This window comes from Apteryx rowi, unplaced genomic scaffold (assembly GCF_003343035.1).
Source record: "Apteryx rowi isolate R43461 unplaced genomic scaffold, aptRow1 scaffold_61, whole genome shotgun sequence".
NCBI lineage: Eukaryota > Metazoa > Chordata > Aves > Apterygiformes > Apterygidae > Apteryx > Apteryx rowi.
In genome coordinates, this window is record NW_020450883.1 from 732936 (window position 1) to 757452 (window position 24517).

A 24517-nucleotide genomic window follows, 5' to 3' on the forward strand; every position below is an offset into this window, starting at 1 on the left:
CAAACTTTATTTGTTTCCAGTTATTTGATAAACTGGAACTACAGTAAAACTGAACTGTGCTACCTCCCACAATTGTATGACAAATGCCAAGCTTTGATACCAAACTTTGTTTTTTTGTATCGGAGAATTTTGACTCTCATACACATCCACATCTTCAGTTCCTTCACGGTGCAGCCTTTGTTTTCCTTGTGCTTTTTGAAAGATAAGCCTTAACAAATCTGCTATGTACCACACTTGCAAAGTCAATATAGCAGTCTTTGAATATTTCACAATTTGAGAGCATATGTCTCAAAGTATATCTCAAAGTAATAATTATTAAATCTCAGTAGAGTCAGTGACCTGGTACCATACACACTTCTTCTCTTCAAAGTGAATGTACCAAGCATAACTACGTAGGCTCTGGATATATTTCTTGGATATACGTACACAGATATAGGTGCATACATAATTTACTACCTGTAATTTTCTAATTTTATTTTTCTTTTCAAATAAATTATTTGTGTGAACTTTCTGACAAGTATGGAATAATCTTATAGAGAGGTCTGATAAGGAAGGAAAGAAGGAGGAAAAACTGTAAAAAAAAAATCCCTCAGACTCTAGAGAAAAAAACACATAGAAGATAGAAAAATCTAAGCATCTTTGAATATTATGCTCAGATTAAAGTTCTTCCAATCCTCTTCTCTGTGTGGCAGGAAGTAAACAAGGTATGAATCTTCTGCTTTTTAAGGTACTAAGTGTCCTTAATGTGATGTGTCAATTTCCTCTTTCAGGGAGCAGTGAGGTCCGTCTGTTCCTCGAAGGCAGGCAAGGCAGAAGCCAAGATTTACCCCCAGTGCAGGTAGTGACCCCACCAACAGGACACAATCCCACAGGGTCCAGACACAGTGGGCAGAGTCAAGTGCTTATAACAGGGTCCATAGATGCTCCCAGGCAAGGCATGAACTAGGTTCAGAGTCCATTCAGGGAGTCTAGTCAGCAGCAAAAGGAAACAAGGCCAGAGACAGGACTAAAGATAAGGCTACAACATGACTCTAATATCTAACCAGCAGATCAGGCTAGAGACAAGTTACAGCATTCATCCAAGGGACCTAACCAGGAGACAAGCCAGTTACAGTGTAGGTCACAGGTCCATCTAAGCATCAAAGCCAGAGACCAGCACTCCTCCAAAGTAGCTCAGGCAGGGGCTGAAGGTCCAGAGCTGAGCTTAAATGGAGCCCCGGGCCCATGGGCAGAGTGTGAGTGCAGGCCAGGTGAGGCTAGTCAGCACCATTAAGGCCTATTGGTGCATTTAGGGCCCTGACATCCACCTATAACAGAAGAACAAGAGTGTGGGCAGGCAGGGACTTGCTGTGGGTTTGGTGTACACACATGCATTAAAATGATTTTTAAAAGCTCCTGAAGGATTCTAAGTCTCTGGCAAAAAAGGTGTCTTAACCTCTCAAGATGAACTAAATCCTTTTCTTTTGTGTTTGGAGTTGGGGATTCCCACAGTCACCTTTGCTTCCTACAGAGGAGAGATGGTGAATTAACTACAAACATCACTTAGGTTTGTTCTCTGATTGCCATCTTGCTCCCTCATGCTGTGACTAACTGAACTGCCACGTACCCCTGTGACAATGCTACAACACTCTAGTACTCCACGGTAGTGCAGCTGCTGGAAACCTATAAAAATCTTTTAAAAAGTCTACAGCTATCCTCTGTAAACCTTCCAAAGTGAGAAAGGAGAAAATCAGGTGGATCTATGTTATATTCCTTACGAGTTCAGAATTACTTGCTGCTGAGTGGATGATTTTCTAGTCTTTCTTTCTGCCTCCTGCTCTTTTTTAACTTGGTTCAAAGGTAAGCTTGATAGACCTTGAATACTAATTCAGTTACTTAATACATTATACTTCTTATCATGTTATTTGTGTCCATTGACTTTTAAACACTAAATATGGCTATATGATTAAAACTTTATCTATTCAAATACTATATATCAATAGATGTTATCTATTACGAATATCTATGTAATACACATTGCATTGCAAGAATTTTTCTTGCCCAATCTAGTTTTATTAGGCAATAAAAAGTGCTCTCTGGCACGTTCAGATGTATACAGCTACCCCAACAGGTGTATAGTGCCGACAAGGTACTGAGATACTCTTTGGGAAATAAACATCTGTCCCCTCTTATTCTTATCTAGGAGTTAAAGGTATTATGCAACAGTATGCATAGATTTTGAAAATTCAGGAAATCTAAAAGGTTGTTTTTCAGAAAACTCCCTTCTGTATATTTGTGGGGTTTTATTTTATGTTATTTTATATTAGAAATGGAGTTCCAACTTCTGTTTGTATTTCAAGTAGTATGCCAATACAAACTGCTGAGATGACAGCTTCAGCAATAACAGTTTTCTTCAGTTTTCTTTTGGAAAAAAGTTCCCAGTTCCCAGATGTCTATCAGGACTTTCAGTTAAACAGGTGTTAATGAAACCAAAGCTTGCAAGACTTTGACTAAAAACCCTTTCCAAGATCAGGTCACCTGTCTCTCATATTTCAGTGTTTTTGTTTTTCTACTACTCTTCCAGCATGATCAAGATCCTTTGGCAATAGCAAATCATTTACAAARCTGTTTTCCTCTGCTGAGGAAGAGATTTGCCCGTATTGGCATATTGATAGACGTAGTTTAATGACATGATTGAACTGATCTAAGACCTCATTGTCCCAAATCTAGCCTAAATAAAGGGAATGCTTCTCTTGGCTGAATGAGTTTAACTGGTATACTGAAGGATCACAGAAGATGAGTACTACAGTCAGGACAGYGGAGAAAGCAGGACTGCACAACTAGGATAGAGTAAAGGAAATTGGACTGATTCTTTTGGTGACAGCAGCTGTTAAGGTTAGTTCTTACTGAACTGCCTTTGCAAATGGTTAGAGTATGTGATACTTTAAAAACTCCTAATGAACACTGCTATGTGAGCCTGTCAAACACCGACCAAGATTGAATCAGTACTGATTCAATCTTGGCTCTAGAATCAAAACTGAATAAATACTTTAATGTTACATAATGTCTTAGTTAACAGATAACTTAGAAAAGGCTTGAAATTTTACAGTGGCCTAGCTCTGGTACTGGATACCTTTTTGCTGCTTCTGTTAAAAAATAAAATGTAAATCCACCAAATGTGGCTAACATATAAGTTTATCAAGGAATCAGTTTGCATATAGTTCCTAGAGACTTCTTAGGGCTTGGCCATAACCTCTCTAAATACTCCATCTACAGTAAGCATGCTTTAGCTTGGTGTGGCATGATCTGAGCAGGATTTACCATTTACTTGTACTCCCTAAATCTGTCAGTGATTGCACATGTTTTGTACAGTTGTGACTCTGCAAATCTGGCCCAAGAGCCATGTAATCATGTTAGTTCAGTGCAGTACTGCTTTAATATACTTTGCCTCTCAGCAGGACTATTTAATGTGCCACTGAGCCTGAACTAATTCAGATATTAGTTATTTTGTAATGGTACAGGCCTGAACCATGAGGAAGGGAATGGTACAGGTCTGAACCATGGGAGATGGGATATGTCTAAGTGTCTGCACGTGGTCAGCACTGTGAGAGGTAGAACTGAAATACTCTTGTGTTACCAGTGGTCCACCTATCTTTTTGTGTAGTAGAATGAGGCAGAATCCTGACTCAGACGAAGAAGGAACAACAGTCAGATTTTGGGGAGTGGCTGGAAAAGTAGACTGCAGCAAGAAGCTGAAAAATACAGCTTTGGATAATTTATAGAGCACAGTAAATTAGAGATGTTGATCATAGTCAGTATAGTTTACGTGGAAAGAGGACAATGGAATAAATAACTGGTGGAAGCAGAGATCAAGACAGAGCTGAACAGTGGATAAGAAAAAGAGAAAAGAACCCGGGCAGGCTAGGAAAAATAAATGTAGAAATGAGAAAAAAATATCGAATAACCACACATTTGCTAAATCAGTCATGTGTCCTATGGAAACAACAGTGAGTTAAAATACTTAAAAACAATATTCTAATGCACATGTCCAGGGACTAGATTAAACCTGCAAAGGAAACTCCACCTTCATTTCCTGATTTTTGAGTGTTTCACTTTTTTGGATGTGAAATATAACAGATATCTCATAATCTGTAATTAAAGTAGCGTGGTAGCATGCAACGGTGGGGGAAGCAGAGAAGCCTCAGATGCTCCTAAGAGTTCCTCTGTTGTATTTTAACGTAATGATGACATAGAAAGAACCCTCTGTTTCACACCTTTTTGTTGTTACATCCATTCTCTCAAAGAATGACATGGCAAAACAACTAATAGATGAAGAGAAGCAGGAGGATGCTATAATTTCCACAGTACTAGCACCTGAAAAATTTAGTTTCATATTACACCTATTCTTATAGAACACTACATCTATTACCCATGGATTAATCTGAGATCTGTATCTTTATTTTTCAATGGGGACCAAGTTAATTAAGAGCAGTCTGTTAATTTATTACTATAGCAATGAGAACATCAGAGATCACCATCTTCTAACAGTGCTAATACACTAGCCTTCCTGAGTGCAAATATTTAAAATGTATCTTCTCTGTATTTACATTTACCAATTGCAAAATGACATTATGCAACACTGTCTTTGGCAATCTTTTTAAAAGCTGAAATAAACAATAGGATCAACTCACCCTTATTTTTTCTTGGATTAAGGTTAACACGAATCAGAAACAAGGCCTCTGCAAATTTTGCAGAGAGAAAGAGCACAATTGCACTTCCTCATGTGAGTGACAACTGCTTTCCAGAAAAGTTTGCCCCTACAGTTACCTCTGCCATGTGATCATAAAGAACTTCCAGAAACAAAAAACATGATCCAGCTTAGTGCTTTAAGGGAACACCTTCACTCTATTAATCAAAATGGATGAACTCTGAAATAAAAATAAAGGGTATAAATATGCCTTTCCAAAGAAAAAGTCTAGGCTCACTTGTAGGGAAAATACTGGGCAAGGAACATTGATTAGTACAGTCTGTATCTCCTTGCCTAAGCAATTTTTAATCAAGGTGAGCAATATGCACTGTAAAATGGGACTTAGTACTGAAAAACTCTTAAAGTAATAGAATGCAGCATTGGTAACGAAAACTAACAAGAAAAACAAGAACAGATTTTTCTGTGTGCCTGGTTGTATCTCTTTGCATTAATTCCTTTAGTAAAATAAGAAATAACCAAAGGATTAAGCACAGATCACCCATTATTAAAAAGCAGATAACAGAAACTGAAAAATGATTACCCTCCATTTTGAGCTTCTATCAGTCACAAGTAAGATTTTTCATATTTTTCTAAGCATTTTAATTCATAAACTAGTCTGAACTTTTCAATAATTTCAAAGCAGCAAATAGTTGTGGAAGAAATTGAATAGGCAATGGATGAAGACACCTGAAATAATTAAACATAGAGCTAAGAGATTTTAAAACAGTGGTTCCAGATGGTCAGCAAAGCAAGAGCAAGTGATCTATGAAATAGATATAAATATAAATAGTAAATTTATGAAAACAACTGTTAAGTGTTTGAAAAAGCAGATGGCAGTCCACTGAAAAAAATGAGCATGGTCAACAGTCTGTTTAATTAAAACAATTTAAGAACCACTGCTTTAGAGATTCTATTTCCTTTTAAAATAACGTTATTGAACTGAAATTTTAATTGTATTTAACAGATTACAAAATTAACCCCCCTCCCCCATGTATCCCTTTCCTAAATCACAGGAATATTTAAGAGGAAAATATCAGTGATTAGACAAGAAAATTGAGTATAAAATTGTCAGAGAAATCCTGTATTGCATGTTGAAGTTTGTGTTCCTGTGGAACTCAAATTATACAGAACTTGAAATGTACTATGATTGTCTATGATAATCTGCGGATGGCCAATAATCTACAAAAACTGACTCAGTGGGAGCATGACCTATTTTACAGATACAGCAGCCTTCTGCGAAACTAAAGCAAAGTAAGAGAGACCAGTCTGTCAAAACACAGAACTGTAACCAGCATGTAAAAAGTTAATGTAAAATCTAATCTCCATTGTTCTCCCCACCCCCATACACAATCCAGTCAGATTTCACGAGATGCTCTTCTGCCCTGCAGAATAGAACTTGTTTTGATAGTGGATTTAGAAAGAGAACCCTGGTAAATTGTAAACTGCACACAGGTAGACAGTTATCAACATTTTTTCTTTTCCTTTCATTAAAAAAAGAGTAAAAAGCTGACTATCTCCCCTCCCATCATGGTCTCCTGTGCTATGTGCAACTCATTTCCCATGCATTTCTACCTTCCTGTTCTTCTATGCTGAACATAGTTATGTTGTCCTACCTGCCTTGAGCACTCAGGATCACTTAACCAGTTGGTATTAGAGCCCAACGAAACAGAATTGTGCCCGGCTTCTTACAACTCAAATGCAAGACTGCTACCAGAGCACACAACTGTTCAAACACAGAAGACTGAATATATATTTTTTTTTCTGAAGTGTCAGATGTTGATCAGTATTGTAGATGGCATTTTGTTCTACTAGTAATCATAATGATTATGGTAAAATGTATGTACCTGAAAAGGACTTGGTTATACTTTAAAGTTGGCTGAGCTTCAGAAGACAAAGTAAAAAAATAGCCAGAAAAAGTATTTAAAATTGCAATGAGCTACAAAAGTCAATAAGTGATGAAATCACCTAGGCAACAACTGGATTTAATATTTGTACATGTCTGCCCCAAACAACAGGAATGATATTAAAAAAAATTTTCAAATCCTTCTTTCTTCCTGCATAAACTCAACCGCACAGGGAAAGAACTACTACCTTGCTGTGATGGTGACATTGCCCTATAATTAGTGCATTTTGTGCAGAAATAGCAGATTGGCACTCCATCTTCCAAACTTTCTTCAGGTTTGGAAGTAATAACTTACACTAAATAGCAGCAGTCAGGATCCTAGAAACCTGATGATTCTAAAACATGCATTCTATGTTTGGGGTTGTGTGAATATGGCAGGTGACATGTGTGAGGACATACTTCCTAGGAGAATGTATCAGTGCATTTCAGGGATTCAAGCTTACACTGACTATGATCATCCTTGTTTCAGTTCTGTTTTTTCCTTACACACCCTTATATCCTTTTTTCTGCTTCTTTTGGCTTCTCACTTCTGCTCACCCCATTTGCCTCGTCTTCCTCAAAGTTTTCTTTCAAAGCAACTTTTTGCTTCCTCTGTTTCCTTTGCTTATACATTTCCATTCTTTCTTCCTGCTCACAGGTAGAATTGTTTATTTGAGACTCCACTAATCACAATTATATTTTCTCTATTCATATTTCACCTTCTGTTTTTATATTTATTTCCATCTACAGTGCTTATTTTCTCCCAACTACCTCTTTTCAATTCTAACTCTGTGGATCCAAATAACAGCACTGATTAAGCCAGCTTCTAATTTCCTCAAAACCAAGAGCATGAATTTTAATATACATGTCTCTCTGCAGAAATAATTATAATCTTTGATTTTTAAAAACTTGAACATTTTTGATTAGTTATGATTTTTCTCTTTTGCTACATGTAGCATTAGATTACACTAGTATTTTGTATTTTGGGAAAACTAGTTTTAGTGTCCTAAAGTGCAATAATGCTCATTAATATGTTCATTAATATTAATTCAGTATTGCAAATCTTGTTTGAAGTTAAGGTAACTACCAGTTCTTTGTTCAGAAGACATGAGCAGTCTCATCTCTAAGGCTCTAAGGTTTGTATGACAGCTCACTCTTGCCAAAATAAGAGTAACTTTTGCCCTTCCTTTCCTTTTCTCCCTCTCTTCTCTCCCTGTTCTCAGTTGTGAGTTTCTGCCTCCTCCTTCGGATAATGAACCATTTCATCTTGCTAATCATGCAGGAAACTATCTTTTTTCTGGATTAGTTTTCTGCTTAGTTAATGAGTTGGATCAGCTAACGAAGAGGTCTGGTAAGTGGTGGGAGTGATTGAAAGTGAGAGGGAGGAGCAGCAGCAAGGAGTTGCTAGATCCATTCACATTATTTCTTGAAATTGCAGTCTTAGGATTAGGATTTCCATTTACTAAAAAGCATCATTATAGTAGTCATCTAAAAAACTGAAAGTGTCTTTCAAAGGTTTGTGCTAGCATGGGAGAAAGGAACTTTATTGTAAAGGAGTCTTTACACACCTTTGTGTAACAGTCAGGTCCTCAATTTCTTGAATTTCATTCTTTGTAAAGCCATCTGTAAACTAACCTGAAAACTCCTGCTTACAAAATGTATGAAAACAAGCGTAAGTCATTCAAGAATTTTCTTGTAGCATTCCCCCTACCCAAAAGGAAGAGAAGTACACAGACAGCATGCCAACACACTGGACCAGACTGGTTCACAGCTCCTCAAACTGTAAACATGTACATTCACATTGCTTGTCATTTGCTCTTAGAGTGTCAACTACTGTAGTCGGATGATTACAGTCAGATGTGCAACTGACAGTGACACAGAGATCTGGTTGCCACAGCTGTCAGACCTAACCTGCATTTCATTTTGCCTTGGAAATAGGGGAGTGGAGTTCCTTCCTCCTTGGGCAAAGTCCTGGAATAATTCAGTGAGAACTTACAAAGTTTACTCAGGTGTTACCAACGCCTTGTCAGTGTCCCATGTACTCATAAGCTTGCCTTCCTTTCCTTTTTGCTTACCAAGCTGTTTGTGTGCTCTCTGGTAAGGGAAGGAGGGTCACAGCAATTGCCAAGCAGTGATTAAATCAAGAATGTAGGTTGTGCATTTACAGTAAGATCAGATGCAACAGCAAATAGACAGCAATGTAGCAGAGTACGGTAACTGTTACTGTATMGGAGTATTTACAGCAATTTGACATGGGGGCTAAGAATGCTAGTGTTGTAGAAAGTTAGCGAAGATGGGCAAATAGGAAAGAAAGACTAAAGGGAACTGCATGTACAGCTCACAGCAGCTCTTCTCCTAACCCTGCTCATCTTATTGCTTTATAAATTTGAAGTGTATTCATGCAACATCTCTCTCTGCAAAAATGCCAAACAGCAGAGAGGATACCATTACAACTGGATACTGTCACACTACTTTTTCTAAAGAATATAGGAATTCCTCAAATGTCTTTTAAGCTGGAAAGTAGAGAAGCACAGCCTACAACTATGACAGGACTTAGCTTCCAGTTGTAGGTGGTGGTTCTGTATTCATTAATCAGATTTCTTAACAGCACCTTCTGCATTGTTCAGGCAGCTTAACTCAATGGACTGCTCATTAATTTGAAGTGAAATGATCCAGAAAAGTGTCATTTCTTATTTATTTCTAAACTCTGTAAAAAAAGTTTGAGACAAACAGATAAAGTTATATTAGTAAGAGGATGCAGAAGAGAAACAATGGACAGCAACATAACACGTGATAGCTTGAACTGATTGCTATTGAAAAGAAGAGGTCTTACTTTATTGTCTGCTTCTCCCATGTGCGTAGTGCTTTTGTGAAATCTCTTTACACTGAAGGGCCCTTTTTATGTGCTAATTCAATCCTCTAGCAGAAAATTATCTGTTTTCTTTCTTGCTTGATTAATAAGCTGAATCTGTCCTGTTGAGGGGGAGAATCTAGTAAGCCCTAGAGCTGATGAAAGGTAAGTGGCAGAAGTGTACAAATGCATGTGCATGGAATGTGGTCTTCCCCTCTCAGGAGGAGCAAGCTGTTGGATTGGCCTAACCTATGTTGTGAGAAATTACACTGAGTTCAACACAAATGCCACTAAGCCTACCACATTTAGGGGGCAGATACTAAATGATAGCCCTGTACACTGTGGAAAGTCTCTGTTTCTGTTGGCTGTGCTTTTAAAACACACAAAATGTCACATTTCATTATCAAGCTACTTTTTTGAAAAGACAATGTTTGGGTGCAGCCCAACATCAAGACTTGCATGTGTGTATTAATAATGTTACTGTTTTATTCTAAACGGTTTACTTCACCAGTGCTACAAGTAAGTTATGTGCACAGTTCCCTCCTAATCTTCTTTCCACAGGTTTATACTATTCATACTGTTAGTCCTGGCCAAACGAATGCTTTATGATGTTTATTGTAATACTATATACCATTTTCTACATCTGTCACTCTAACTAACAGTTTGCTTCTCTGTCACTCACTGTTTTCTTTCCCCTTTTTTCTTTCTATTAAATTACCCCATTGGTATATTTGATCATCTGTTTGGAGCATGCTTTCTTCTGTACCTACTGTAGCTCTCTGACATAGCTTTATTTCTAATATTTGTAAAGACTTTATCACTATAAAAATTTCCCCTTAGCTATCCTTTATAGTTTCAGTTAAGTCAATAAATTGCAGGGATGTCTGTGGAAGAACAACTTGGCTTAATGCCTTTGACTTTTAGCTGCTAAGAGCTGTTCTTTACTTCAGGCCTAATGATCAAACCAAAAGAGACTGATTGTACAGAGTTAATCAGAATTTGAAAAATGGGGATTAGCTGGCACCACAGCTCACAAAAGAATTAATAGACAACATTGCATGACCTAAAGCATTTCACCATCTGTACTTTGCAACACATGGAAGAGCACGCTGAAGTGATAAAAGGAACACAGAAGAATAAAAGGCATGTAGCAGTGGCTCAGCTGGAAAAGAACATTGCTAGTAGCAGTAGGCTCTGAGATCAAATGATGAATTTGCTTCTTTTAAAATTCAAATGAAAGGAACGAACACAATAATAGTAGTGAAAGCTTTCGAAAATCTGCTTAGACAGCTGGCTTACTCATTTTAAAAGAAGTTCTAATTTGTGGTCCTGGTCCTCTAATTAATTCTGTCATGTACCAAGACCTTGATCTACTTAAAAAATTGGAGGCCATGCCAATTGTGCAAGCCCTAATAAGATGAGTTTGTCCCAAACCTAAAATCCAGCTTTTTCAAGTTTTTAAATTCCAGATATGTTAGAAGAAGGGAGGTTGCATAAGCCAGGTTTATTTCCAACAGTGCACTGTTAAAACTTACTCTCTTCAAGCTCTCTTCTCTTCAGAACTGTGAAGCCAGATAATCCAACACTGTTCCAGGATCTTTTATTTATACCTGCAACAGAGGGATTACTTTCTGTTTCCAATGTATCTTAATGAGGAGCTGATGCGAATTAAGGACTGAACTGGCACTCTGTCAGATTTTGCACACATGGGTGAAAAGGGAGAAATGCAAGAGAATTAGGCTGATGAAAGACTTTCATTTTTGTGGAACTTCTGACCCTTGCTTATCTTTCCTTGGATGACCTCTGGATTGGAGCTGTCACTGATGTCATTCAGGTAAAAAAACCTTGGACTATTGTCTCTTAAAATGTCGTCATTACCCTGGACAGACATTTGAAAGTTCCTGTATGTCTTTAAAAAACAGGCAGAAAAGAATCAAGGATTTACTCTTTTGAAATATTTAGCAGATGTTTCCATTCAATATAGAAAAGGAGATTTGATATTACCCTAAAAATACATATTATTTTTCTTAGCTATTGAGCTCAGGAATATAACTCTCTGGATACTTTCTATTTAACTTTTCTGGATACTATTTCTGGATACTTTTTATGTGTATAGTATAGACTTCTCATATCAGCATTCAGCAGATTAGTATAATTAGTACATATATCCCATCACTGCACTGGGAAAAGAAGCCTACTGGCACTAAAGAAACTTGTTCCATGTCATTTCTGACTAGACACATGATGGTTCATAATTACTTATCAGGATTGAGATTGTGTGTGTGAAGGAAGAGTAAAGTGATAGAAGATACAGTATGGAATGGATGTACAGAAATACAACAATAAAAATAGTTCTTAAAAGTTCAGCTTCTTATATTGACCTCAGAACAGAGAAAGATGGATCTTCAAGAACGTTCATATACTTCTTCTAAAAACAGTATTTACAATGCACCTGCTTACTACTTGCATTTCCCCATATAACTTGTAATTCATATACATCAGCCTGCATCTAGTATTTATTTCACTGCTGACTTTAGTCTTTGGTATTTAACAAACACTTGCTTTGTGTGTTTTTAATAAAGTCACAATGTACCAAGATGACGATAATACTATGTACGTGTTATTGATAGAACTTTATCGACATTATCCTTGTTAGATTCCAGTATAGCAGATGCTATTCTTCACTGTTTTACAGATAGAAAGAATGACATAAATATAAATAAATATATTCAGTTAAGTGTTGGATGAAGTCAGTATGAATTTCTGGACTTCCTCCTCAGATACTCTGATGCTATAGGCATTATTATACCAGAATTAATAGGATGAACAACTAAGTCAAAGCACACCAAAGGCTAAATGAAATCACCTATGAGGCCATCTTAAAGAGTTGCTTGGTTAGTATGCTCCCAGATCCTCAAGGGTTCTGAATTCATGTCGCTTACTGAGAGATGTGACAGCATCAGTGCTTTGAATTTCATTTAAAATATTACATAAATTAAAATATATGATCCTTGTGAAGATTCTTGTAAAGACTATTAAATTAAAAATAAAGCTATGAAACTATGGAGTATCAAAATCAAATCACTGAGTATATTTCAGTACTTAATTACATTATGTTAATTCTCAAAACATTTGGCCTTTAAAACTTCAAATTTAAGAACATTTATCCATTTTATATTAATTATGTTAATTCCAGCTACTTCTAAATCACAATTTAGAGTTATTTACTAAAGGATGCTGCATATGTAACCTAAAGCTAGTTAAATGTCTTACTACCGACACCAAAATTTTTGATGTCTGAAACAAGGCAAAAATGAGATTTCCTCCTTTGGATTCTTTTCTTGTATGATTCTATCCTTTATTCTTCTATATAAGATACTATAATTTAGAATTTATGTAAATGTTTAGAAGTATGGCAACTCCTGTTTACTATACATTACAGATAATTTCCAGTTTTCAAGAATTTTAAAGCAAGGATACTAGAAAATAGTATTTTGAGACATTACTTTGGGCAATATAACTTAGGTAAATTTCTCCTTTACACTTGTTCCGTGTAATGAACAGAAGATAAAGTTATTTCAGCTTCTTCCTGAATTATAGTAGAAAGGGATTTTAAAAACAAAAGATCATAGAATAAACAATGTAGCTAATGGATAGGTCATAGGAGTAATACGTTTTTTTTAAGCATGTATTCTTAATTTCCATTTATGATCATGGGAGTATTGGACTTCTCTGCAGGCTGACTTTCCTTTTAAGTCAGCTGCAGTAGAGAGCAGGTCCATCATGTTTTGGGACTTTCTCAACTTGAAAAGCTAAGTTTTGTTAAATCTTACCTGCATCAGGCCAACAAGTGTGACTTCTTTTGATTGGAGAAGGCTATCAAAAACTTTCTGCACTGCTCTAGAAAAAAAATACAGTATTTTATTCAAACCAATTTAATAAAAGAAAAATTCCAGTCTGATTAAACATAATCAAACCACCGAAGACAGGTTTTTTTTCTTCACATGTTGAGACATTTTTAGCAGCAGCCAGGCTAAACTAGATTGTTAGCTCTTTTCTGTGGATTCTGCTCCCAGTACTTGTCCAATCAGTGTCTGGTGTTTCTTCTCAGCCTTATCTCTCTCAGTTCTGTTGCCTTTCTTGTGCAAGGCAAAACTACTGTGAGCAACCCTGCCCAATTATAAAGGGTAAAATGTGTCTGTGTTTTTGGATTGGGGGCTTTATAAAAGGATTTAATTAATTTCTGTCACTTCAGCTCTTAAAGCAGACCATGGCAAGAAAGGATGGGTGAGGGTTAAATGCCACTTCCTTGCAGGTTCATGTTCATGTTTGCCAGAGTCTGGGTGCCTGGTGAACAGTTTACAGAGGTTTAATTTATGGCTTCAGTACAAGCAGATAGATTATGGGAAAAGCTCAGCTTTCCTGGCTTTCTGCTGTTCCAACCTGAGCAGATTAGCTGTTCTTAGTGTGGAGAAAAAGACTCATTAACTGCTAGTGCACAAGACAAGCAGAAGATAAAGACTGCCACCTATTGCATCCTGAAATAAAACACAGATTCTGTATATAACAAAATAACATGCAGGCAATGCAATGGGGGATCAAAATAAGCAAACACAGGACAAGACTTCCTCTTTTGAGATCTGTTTAAAGCACTAAGATAGTTCTCTTCTAGTTGTTCCCAGTACAATGCTCCACACACTGCTGTCASTTTCCTAATAAAGCTATTAAAAGACTGTGGTCATTCTAACACACTTCTTAACTTCCAGGAAGCACCGATTACAGTGAAGACGGTCTTGAGTCTGTGCCCAATTTATGGTTTAGAAAACTTTCTTTTCATATATTTCAGTGGATATTGGTACCAAACAAACCAAAATGATAGCACATAACTGGGTGAAGTATTTAATGATCAGGTATATTTGCACAATTTTTAGGATGAGTTTATGCAAATTTATTTTTTTATTTACTTAAAATGAAAGGAAAGAAAATTTTCAACTTTCTTCCTCATTTTGAATATTAATCTTCAGCCTTGTTGTTATCCTGGTCTTTGCCTTTATGCATGTAAAAGATGATGGAAGTCACAAGAGTGCAGCTGAGAAAATAAGCAAATGATATTGTGAAAATTTTGACTAGAATTCTATTAAAACTAGGTCAGACAACTCACTCACTGTACTGGAAGGAACATAATTTCACTGACAGAGGGAGGACAAGATGACCTAATTGGGTATTTTTAATCTTTCATCCCTATTGTGCTACAGTATAATCAAGATTCTTGACCATCTGTCTCATAGGAATAGACAGCATTAAATTTTTCATACAACTAACAGCAAGAAGACAATCAGACAAAGAAAAAGCCAGTTATAACCAAATAATGCAATGTAATTTAACTTTTGCTGTTAGGTACTAATGATGCTTGAGATGGCAGTAGTGACTCTTCCTCTCTAACTTCAACTCCTGGTCAGCAACAGACCTGAATCGACTGGGAGGCCAGAACTTGGGCTTGCAAGCCTTGACACTGCACTTGCAGTGCACTCTTCCAGCATAGTTCCCCCAACAGTCCATGGACATCCTTTAACATCCATGTGCAGCCTCTCTGTTTTACCCTGACATCTTGCTTGGGTAATGGGAGCTACTTACTGAAAGGAACACTGTCTGGATAGTTAAGCTTTACCATAAAAGTGATCAATATTAAATACAGTAAGGCTTCCTCTATGTTTAATATAAAACAGCAGGAAGTCAAAATAAATACTTAAAGTGAATTTTCAACTCAGAAGTGCTATTTATGATTATCTTGTCTGACCTGTTTAATAGATGCAGAGAAATTCTCAGAATTTCTGCATCAAGCCAGTAAAGTTTCTGTCTGAGTTGGAACACTCAAAATACTTTTGATCTGGATTTAACAACTTTAAGGGAAAGAGGCTAGAGGCTACTTATCTAATACCCTGGGTAAATTAACTCCCTATTTTTACTGCTAAATATATATACCTCATTTCCAGTTTAACTTCATCTTGAAGTCACTGAACTATGTTAAATAGTTACACAGTTCCATATGTGAATGAAATTACAGAATGCTTCTAAAAAAAACGCTTACATACTGCTGATATCATTTTTCAGATAGGGACAATGTGACATATATGTAAAACTGACAGAAGATACATAGTCCAGAAAACAGTTCTGTTCTATCTTGTAGTCTACACAACCTACTAACTTACATATTATATAACCCTGCTGAATTGCATACTGACTGTTAACCAAAAATAAAGTTTACAGAAAGTTTCAGTCAGGATTACATTCAAACAGCCAGCATTCAAGTTCTGATTTATAGCTCAGTGTACTATAATGGAAACTTCAGCAAGCTGCATAGACTACACAGTAATACTGGGAACATGGCAAAAGTTGTCTCACTGTTTTGGGCTGGCAGCATTGTTTGCTTCCTGGAGTTTGCTGCCATCTCCAGTGTTTTAGGCACTACAGCAGTGGAATTCCACCAGAGAGATTTTTCTGCCTCAGAACAGGGATAGCTGTGCTACTGACATGTTAAGCAAACAGGTTGCTTACAGTTCTGAAAAGATTTCTCGACATTATTGGTACACAATAAAGAACTGACATACATTCAAGAAGAAAAAAACCCACCTTGAACCAAACTTGGATGAAAGATCATACTGTGCCAGTTTTGGGCTTCCCAGTACAAGACAGACATTGACATACTGAAATGAGTCCAGTGGAGGGCCACAAGATTATTGAGGACTGGAGGGCAAGACATATGAAGAGCAACTGAGGAAGCTGGGTTTGTTCAGCCTCAAGAGAGAAAGCTTTGGAGTGATCTTATTGCTGTCCACCACTACGTAAAGGGAGGATGTAGGGAGGATGCAGCCAGACTCTCCTTGGAAATGCACAGTGGTAGGAGAAGATCAACAGATGCAAACTGTGTTCCAGGAAATTCAGACTAGACTAAGGAAAAAAAAATCACCATGATACCAGTATCAGCACTGAAACAGGGGCCCAGAGAAGTTGTGGAATCTCGATCCTCAGAGATACTCAAAGATACTGGAAAAGGCCTCAAACAACCTATCTAGTTACAGCTGCTCTGAGTAGGGGACTGGACTAGATGTCCTTCAGAGGTCCCTTCCTGCCTAAATTATCCCGTGATTCTATATTGTTGGTTTCATTCAGTATTCTGGTTAGCACTTAAGCTCATGATAATCTTTTTTTTTTCAAAGAGGACAAGTTTGTAACTTATTTAAACAGACATCTCCTACTTGAACAGTCTAATCTCAGCCCAAGCAAAAGGGGCTAAAGAACTGAGAATATCATGCAGCAGAAAGGCTGTTTTTTTGTCCTGTGTTCCTGGAATATCTTTTTGAGTAGCATGCATAGTACTTGTACACATATATTTGAGAGTCAACTCAGAAATCCATGTCTTTGTATAGTGCCCCAAAAGCTAGAGAAGCCTATACTATGATTTCAGAAGCCTGTACTACTTTGATCAGCAATTTAAAACAAAGGTGAGGGAACAGATGGATTACAACCTTTTTCCACTGGGGCTGTGGTCACATGATTAGGGTGTTACTATGCATGGCCCAAAATATGAAAGGCCAGAAAAAAAAAAGTACATAAAAGCCTACTTAAACCTCATTAAGGAAAAAAGTCTTTATGCCACCAGAACATGTCAGCAAATACACAGGTAGAGGATTAACCCACCAAGGTAAAGAAGGTGACCCACAAGTGCTGAGAGCTTTGTGCTACAGCAGTTTAGTAAAGCTAAAAATATTAATCTATAGACCCTGTATAGCTCCATAAGTATTATGAAAAAGGGTAATGCCTTACCTCCACCTAGCAAGACAGAGGTGCCAAGTTACTGGCTCTGAAAGCTGATGTCAAGGCATAGGTTCCCACAGCAGCAGCACACTAATGAGGGTTAGTGTAYTCAGACTACCGGTTTCCTCAGGCCATCACTTAAAAGTGCTGAGCCAGTGGCATAGGGGGCATGTCCTCAGGCACACTACAGCCTGATGCAAGCCCAGAAGAGGAGACAAACCAAGTCACATCACTGCTGTATTTTCTCTTCAACAAATATTTAGCGTGAGGCTTAAGAGGTCTTACTCAAAAACAAGCATATGTCACTCAGTCAATCTGATCAATCTTTTGTGCTTTAGAATCAGAATCAGTGACAGCAGGAAAAAATGAGTGAAAACTATTCAACTGCATTGGCTTTTCTTTGAAAAAGCATTAAATGAATATTTTCTTCTTCACTGCTGCAAAGGCAAATGGAAGGAAAAGGAAGGCAAATTACCTCCTCTGTTTCTCCTACTTATATTCAGTGAAATGATATTCCCTTTCTCAGGCAGATGAGGAGAATRAGAATTCATTGTAGACACTACTGGAAATAGCTCTGCCATACTGCTTAAAGATTGCATGAGTGTTTTCAAGACTGAAGATATAGTATATCCAGTATACCTATTATCACTTGAGGAGTAGTACTTGGGCCAAATGACAAAACAATGTAACTTTGCTACTGAAATCAGCTTATAATGCTAGACATGTTTCTTCTTAAAAAACATTCCCTCTGTTTTCAGGTTCTGTTAGTAATTCCATTACTAATGACCACTACTGTAAAAAGTCTTTGACAGTTAAAGATAAACCTAAGTCTAAAATAAGACTTTTTTTGTTACAAAAGATATGTTTTAAGAAGCATATCTAAAGAGGGCTTACTCTCTATATTTTGCTCATTTTTCACTACTTTCTGTAACACAGATAGTGACTTGCAGCTAAAATGGAAGATAGAGGGTACTGATTAATAAGAAATTTAAATAAGAAAGCATAGTACACAGTAAGAAAAAGATTGATTTATTTTAGCAGTATCTTGAATGATCAAAATTACATTGTGCTGCAGCACTTCAGAAACTAAATTCATGATACACACATAGCATAACAGGACTTAGACTCTGTAAACGCTTGGCATGTAAGGATAAAAGTGCCATTAAAGATCTGGAAACAAATGCACTCTGATATAGCAGCACCAATTGATAAGGTGATGCGATGATGTAAGGAAATTAGGATAAGCAGGTGGAAAACCCTGGAGGCTCACTCTAACAGATGTATTGTTTCTAGGGACCAGAAAAGACTTGCCTGTTGATTTTAGGGACTGCAGAGGTTTATAAGTAACTTTGTTCACAGAATCACAGAATCGCTGAGGTTGGAAGGGACCTCTGGAGATCATCTAGTCCAACCCCCCTGCTCAAGCAGGGTCACCTAGAGCACATTGCACAGGATTGCATCCAGGCGCGTTTTGAATATCTCCAGAGAAGGAGACTCCACMRCCTCTCTGGGCAACCTGTTCCAGTGCTCTGTCACCCTCACAGTGAAAAAGTTTTTCCTCATGTTCAGATGGAAGTGTCTGTGTTTCAGTTTGTGCCCATTTCCTCGCGTCCTGTCGCTCGGCACCACTGAAAAGAGTCTGGTCCCATCCTCTCGACACCCTCCCTTCAGATACTTGTACATGTTGATAAGATCTCCTCTTAGCCTTCTCTTCTCCAAGCTAAACAGGCCCAGCTCTCTCAGCCTTTCCTCATAAGAGAGATGCTCCAGTCCCCTAATCATCTTTGTGGCCCTTCGCTGGACTTGCTCCAGTAGTGCCACATCCCTGTTGTACTGGGGAGCCCAGAACTGGACGCAGTACTCCAGATGTGGCCTCACCAGGGCTGAGTAGAGGGGGAGAAACCTTACAGGTTGTATTTTGTTTACAAGTTTCCCATTGGGTGTCGCAGCGTTTCCAAGCACACCCGCTGCAGCCAGTGGAAACTGATGCCAGCTGTCTCTTCGAGGGCACACGCTGCTCCGTAGGGGCTTGGACAAGAGGACCTGGAAGAGTGTGCACGACTGGACAGACGAAGAGAAGGCACCTACAGCCCTCCTTCCTCTCCTCTCAGCAACGGCCTTCCTCCACGGTCAGCTACCCCAAAGCGAGTTACGACACTCACCCGCCCCGCTGGAGGAGCAGGCCCTTCGCATGCCTCCCGTGGGCGCCCGTCCCTACCCAGAACGGGATCTCGGCGCCGGGCCGTGGCACTCATCCGCACAGAGCGCCGAGAGCCCGACGCGCCCGCCCCCGACTACCTGCGCGCCCGCGACTTCGGCTTCCCSCGGCGAGCGTTAACGCTCCTAACGGCCGCCCGCTGCCACGCTCACCGCCGGCGCCGCCCCTCATTGGCTGCCGCAAGCGGGCGAGCCCAGCCCCCCGCCAGCCCAGGTAGGCACGCGCAGGGGGCCAACCACCTGCCCCGCCCCCTTTCCTGGCCGTACGGGGCCCAGCGGGGAGCGAAAGGGAGCGCTCCAGCCACGTGGCCGCCCCGTGACGTCACCACTCACGTTGCCATCATGCCTCTAAAGCCGGGAACGCACCTTCCCCACGCGCCGCGAGACACCCGCCCTTCCCCCCCCCGGAAGCGGCGCCGCGCGCGCAGGCACGTGACATGCCCCCCCTCCCCGCCCGGGGCTATTTCTGCCTGCCCCCCCGTCACGTGCTCCCCTGGGCGGCCTCCGCGCTCTCCCTGTGCGCGTGCGGGCCGTGCGCATGCGCAGGCAACAGCTGTCATCCGCGCACGGAACAAGTCCCACAGAAAAGGAAAAAAAACCCAAAACGCAAGAAACAGAGCGAAAAGGCGAGAAAAGAGAGCGGAGGGAAGGGAGGAGGGGCGCGGGGAGCCGCCGCCGCCCCGCGCCGCTGCGGAGCGGAGCGGAGCGCGACCCTCCCTGTACGCCCCCCGCCCTCCTCTGGCCGAGGCGGCGCGGCGTTAACCACCTGCTGCCCGGGTAGGGCGCGAGGCGGGGGGCGGGGCTTCCGCGGGGGGCGGGGCGCGTGTGGGGGGGAGCTGGAGGTCAGAAGTGGGCCGGGGTGCGTGTGGGGGGCGCTGAGGTACAGCGGGGGGGGGAGAGGGCTGGAGAGGGGTGAAGAGGGGTTTAACTGCGGGGGGGGCAGGGGTGGCGCCCCAACATGGCCGGGAGCGCCCCAACATGGTGGCCGGAGCGAGGCCCAGTCGGGCCGGGGCGCCCCTGCGGCTGGGCGCGGGGCCTGCGCTGCCGTGGGAGAGGCCGTCGAAGGGGCGACGGCGGGGTGAGGAGCTGGGCGCCGTGGCGTGGCCTGGGGTCCCCGGAGACGGAGCGGCGTCTCTTCTGCCTTGCGTTGTGACCGGGTGGCTGGGCATGTTGAGTCAAGAACAGAAAATGAAACCGGCAGGTGTCGGAAAAAACGGTCTCGTGTTCTCCTTTGTACCTTGTAATACTAGGTCAGGGCAGTCCCGCTCTGAATTGCTCGGTGAAAAAGCTCTGAAAGATCAGTCTGTCTCACTGGGTCTTCAAAGCGGTTGAAGAGGTTAAAGCACACTGTTACACCTCGCGTTTGCTCCATGTCTCCTTTCTGGACTCTGTAGGAAAAACACACTCTTTGGAAAGGGCTTCATCGAGTTTCATGAAGTCCTAAGTACTTTGTCAAATTATAGGTGTAGAGATATAGCTCATTCATTTCTTAATGTTGTTAAGATATTACTGAAAGTTAATGGTTATAAAGTGCTAGGAAAAGACAATAAAACTCTCCCGAGTAAAATACTCAACTTGGCATCTGTTCTTCATCTGTCTGTCTGTGGCTACAGTGCCCCACGCGTTCAGAACCAGTTCCAGTGTCAGGGCTTTATGCAACATTAGCAGTCTTCTCAGTTGATTTTAACTGAGAATTTGAAATGGGATATATTATGAAAATTAGTTTTCTGCTAGGTTAACTCTGTGTTTCAGTGGAGAAAACTAACAATGTGTTTGCTTCTGTAATTAAGGAAGATACTATATGTCCCTGTGCTTTTTTTTAAGGCAGTATTTTGTGTTTTTCAGAGAATAAAAAACATTTATTTTTGATATTGTTAAACTGCAGTTTTATAAATAATTACACTCTTATCGAGGACATTAGCAATAGCAGTAATGGAATGTCTAATGAAAATGCCACTTTTAAGCTGAAATACTCTTCACAAGAAAGAAATTTAATGATAGACTAATGCAGACATTTTGTCACCCTGCATTGTTTTCTTGATCACAATTTTGCTAAAACAAGAATGTGATTATGCTTGTGGTATAAAATTTGTCTTGGGCCTTGCTCTTATTTTTCCTGGAACCATGGTAACCAGCTAATGTTACTGCTTCACAGAAGTATCTTCCAAATACTAAGCAATGGAAGACACAACTAGCATGAGCTAGTCCACACTATTTGAAATGAGGGTAAACTGAACCACTGCCAGTCATGCTCATTTTACTCTCGGCTTTGGTTTGGAGTGGTGCTGATGTTGCTGGTTGTTGGCAGCTGATGGCTGACTTTTAGCTAAGTGCAGATATGGATAAGAGTAAGAGCAATCTTCTTTTTTGTGACTGACCCAGGAAGTAATGTGTCTCATCCAGATAAATGGGCATGATTTAAATAATAGTTAGATCAGAATTAGAGCAAACGTATATAAGGGAAAAACATTTAGTCCATGTTTGTAAAACTCTCTGATTTGGCCTCTGAATTTTTAAGGAAAAAATGGGAAAAAAAACCTCCTCTAGGTATTATAATTTTTAGTCTTTAATTCTTGATGAGTAGATTATTGACTACAATATTTTGTATTTATGGGCCTGATTTTTAAACAAGTCAGGTAGACAGTTGTGCACCAAAACCAAATGCACAATTACCTCAGTAATGCATTCAGATCAGTAAATTACATTGGCAAGTGCTAATTATTGTAAATGCCCTAAGCTATTATGCACAAATATAGTAATTATCTAAAAAAAAGGTGATTTCACACCTACCTATTTTAAAAAAATAGATTAAATAGTTTTTAGGCTTTTCTCAGTTTCAGCAGCTCTTGATTGGGCTATTTCTTAGTTCTATAATTAATTAATTTTGAAATTTTCTGTTTTTTATAAGTGTTTTTTACTGGGGTGTGCTTCTTCAGCATGATGTTGAACATAACATGCATGGAGTTTATGGTTTAACATTTTAATACTTATCTAGTAGCAAATCTTCTTAGTCACCTGATACCTTAATATTTCATGTCTCAAAACAGTAAATAAGTGGCATGTTGAGTTCTTTCCTTGCTGCTCACTTAGATTCACAAACTGACTCACAATTAAGCAAGTTCAAAGAACTGGAATATTTTATACTTGAAAGATAGCAATTGTTGCATATCCAAATCCTATACTGAAAGTATTTGTAAGTACTTGTTGCTGCAAAGTCTAGAGTGCATTATAAACTCTTACTGTGGTTAGTAACTATTTCTGGTTTCTTAGGTAACATTATATATTGCAATTCATACTGTTTTAGGCTTGTAGTTTTTCCAGTTTTATCTCACCTGTTGAAAATTGTGAAGCTAAACACAGCATGTTTTTAACTTTATCCACATGAATAATCCTACTGATTTAAACAGAATCAAGGATAAAAATGAGTGCTTGCATAAGCCTAACATTTGGATAAAAATAAGAATGATATTATGCTAACAATAGATCTGAAAAATCATCAGTGTTTTAAGTTAAGATGTTAAAATTCAAAATGCATCTTTGCAACGATGTGTTTAATCAGTTTGACTTTGTGATCCTCTGTGGCAGTAGGATACCTCATTGCTTTTGTTGCACACCTTATAGAGGAGTGCTTAAATTCCCAGACAAAACACATTCCCGTTCCTATGTGGCATTTCTGCTGGAAAGCTTCGAATAACTTGGTTGAGGGTGTTGTGATTTAGTTCACTGGACTAGGATTTCTTGCTGGCTTTTGTCTAATAAAGCTGAAATGTTAATGGATAACCATTCTTTAAGAGGACGTAGTTAACCACTCCCTTCAAACTTCTTAATAAATACTTTATAATAAAGAGATTGCTGTGATGGATCAGGCTTTGTTTCACTTTCAAGGTTTATTTCCTGACTTAAGAGTAATGATTTATAACTTGATAAAATTATAAATGAATCTACTTTGAATTGGATAAATTATTTGTATTGGGAGGAAAAAAAGGTAGTTGTAATTCAGAACTTCTTGTATAAGTTASTATTGGGAAAAAAGTGTAAAAGTCTGCAAATGAGACTTAAATGAAGGAATAGAAATAAAAAATGAGTTTAAGAAACAATTGGGTCTGATATATGTAAAATTAAAGATGAAGTAAGCAGAAGAGTTACAATACATAGCAAACGATTTCTCATTCAAAAATTTTAAATGTTTTTTGTTATCTATCATGACCCCATATAAATATCTGGGTTTTATTCTTAGAGTTTTGATAAATTTATAGTTTTATGAATAAAACTTTTTATGCTTTGGTTTGATTACAGATTGTACTATTTGGAATACTTGATCTGAAAGAATGATGACAAATATTTGAAAGTGAGGTCAGTGAAAAATAAGTATCTAGTATTAGAAAAAATATTAGGTAATAGTAGAGAAAAAAGCTGACTCTTAACAGCTTTGTCACCTTAGGAATTGTAGGTATGGCTTACATTTGAGTTGGTGATATTTCTGAGCTGTTCTTTTGTTGTCCCAGTGGAAATATCTTCTGGTTTTATTGGGTTATAAATTATTGCAAATTCCCACTGTACAAATATTAAAAACACAGATTATTCTTCATTGAACTTTTTGCATCACAAAGCRATACAATGTACTAGTGCTGCAACTTCAACATGGGCAAAATGAATACTCTTGCCTCTTTCCTGTTCTAATACTGTGGATTAGAGCCATGTGTTTTGCAGGATCTGTTCTGTGAGTTCATGTTAAGCAGSCTGTTTTATTAAATGGTGTGCCATTTATATATTCTCTGAGTGATCCGAAGAGAGCAGTATATGTGGATGGTGGTTTCTGAGAAATTTAGAAGCCAAACTGCCATTCRCTAGTCCTGCAAATGTGGGGATTGTGGCTTTAGAGGAAGGAACATTATGCTGAGAATCAGGTGAGCACAGAGGGAAGGAAAGTCAGTGATAAATACCAGATGTTGCCCCTCTCTTCTATCCCAGTTAGCCTTAGCAGATTGAAGATGTTTTATAAAAGTCAAACAGTCGTCACCTGGCA

The 24517-nt window shown here is 39.0% G+C and overlaps 1 protein-coding gene and 1 long non-coding RNA gene across 31 annotated transcripts in view; one reads left to right on the forward strand and one right to left on the reverse strand.

The window, feature by feature from the left end:
- Window positions 1-417: 417 nt before the first annotated feature.
- Window positions 418-19872, reverse strand: LOC112974540. Of its 4 annotated transcripts, none has more exons than XR_003256328.1 (4): window positions 19825-19872; window positions 13293-13359; window positions 10995-11069; window positions 418-968 (listed from the first exon to the last, which is right to left on the reverse strand). It is a non-coding gene; the product is annotated as an uncharacterized LOC112974540 (long non-coding RNA). The 4 variants fall into 4 exon arrangements; XR_003256325.1 differs by lacking the exon at window positions 19825-19872 and adding an exon at window positions 19573-19750; XR_003256327.1 differs by lacking the exon at window positions 19825-19872 and adding an exon at window positions 16090-18699.
- Window positions 19873-19967: 95 nt separating this feature from the next.
- Window positions 19968-24517, forward strand: part of KDM4C (lysine demethylase 4C) — a 266672-nt gene continuing 262122 nt past the window's right edge. For 10 of the 27 annotated variants that reach the window (XR_003256329.1, XM_026083611.1, XM_026083617.1 and 7 more), the window contains exon 1: window positions 19970-20268. The gene's annotated coding sequence lies outside the window, so the exon portion shown is untranslated. Of the gene's footprint in view, window positions 20269-24517 lie in introns of all 27 variants that reach the window. The other 17 variants (XM_026083632.1, XM_026083628.1, XM_026083633.1 and 14 more) reach the window with 6 other exon arrangements.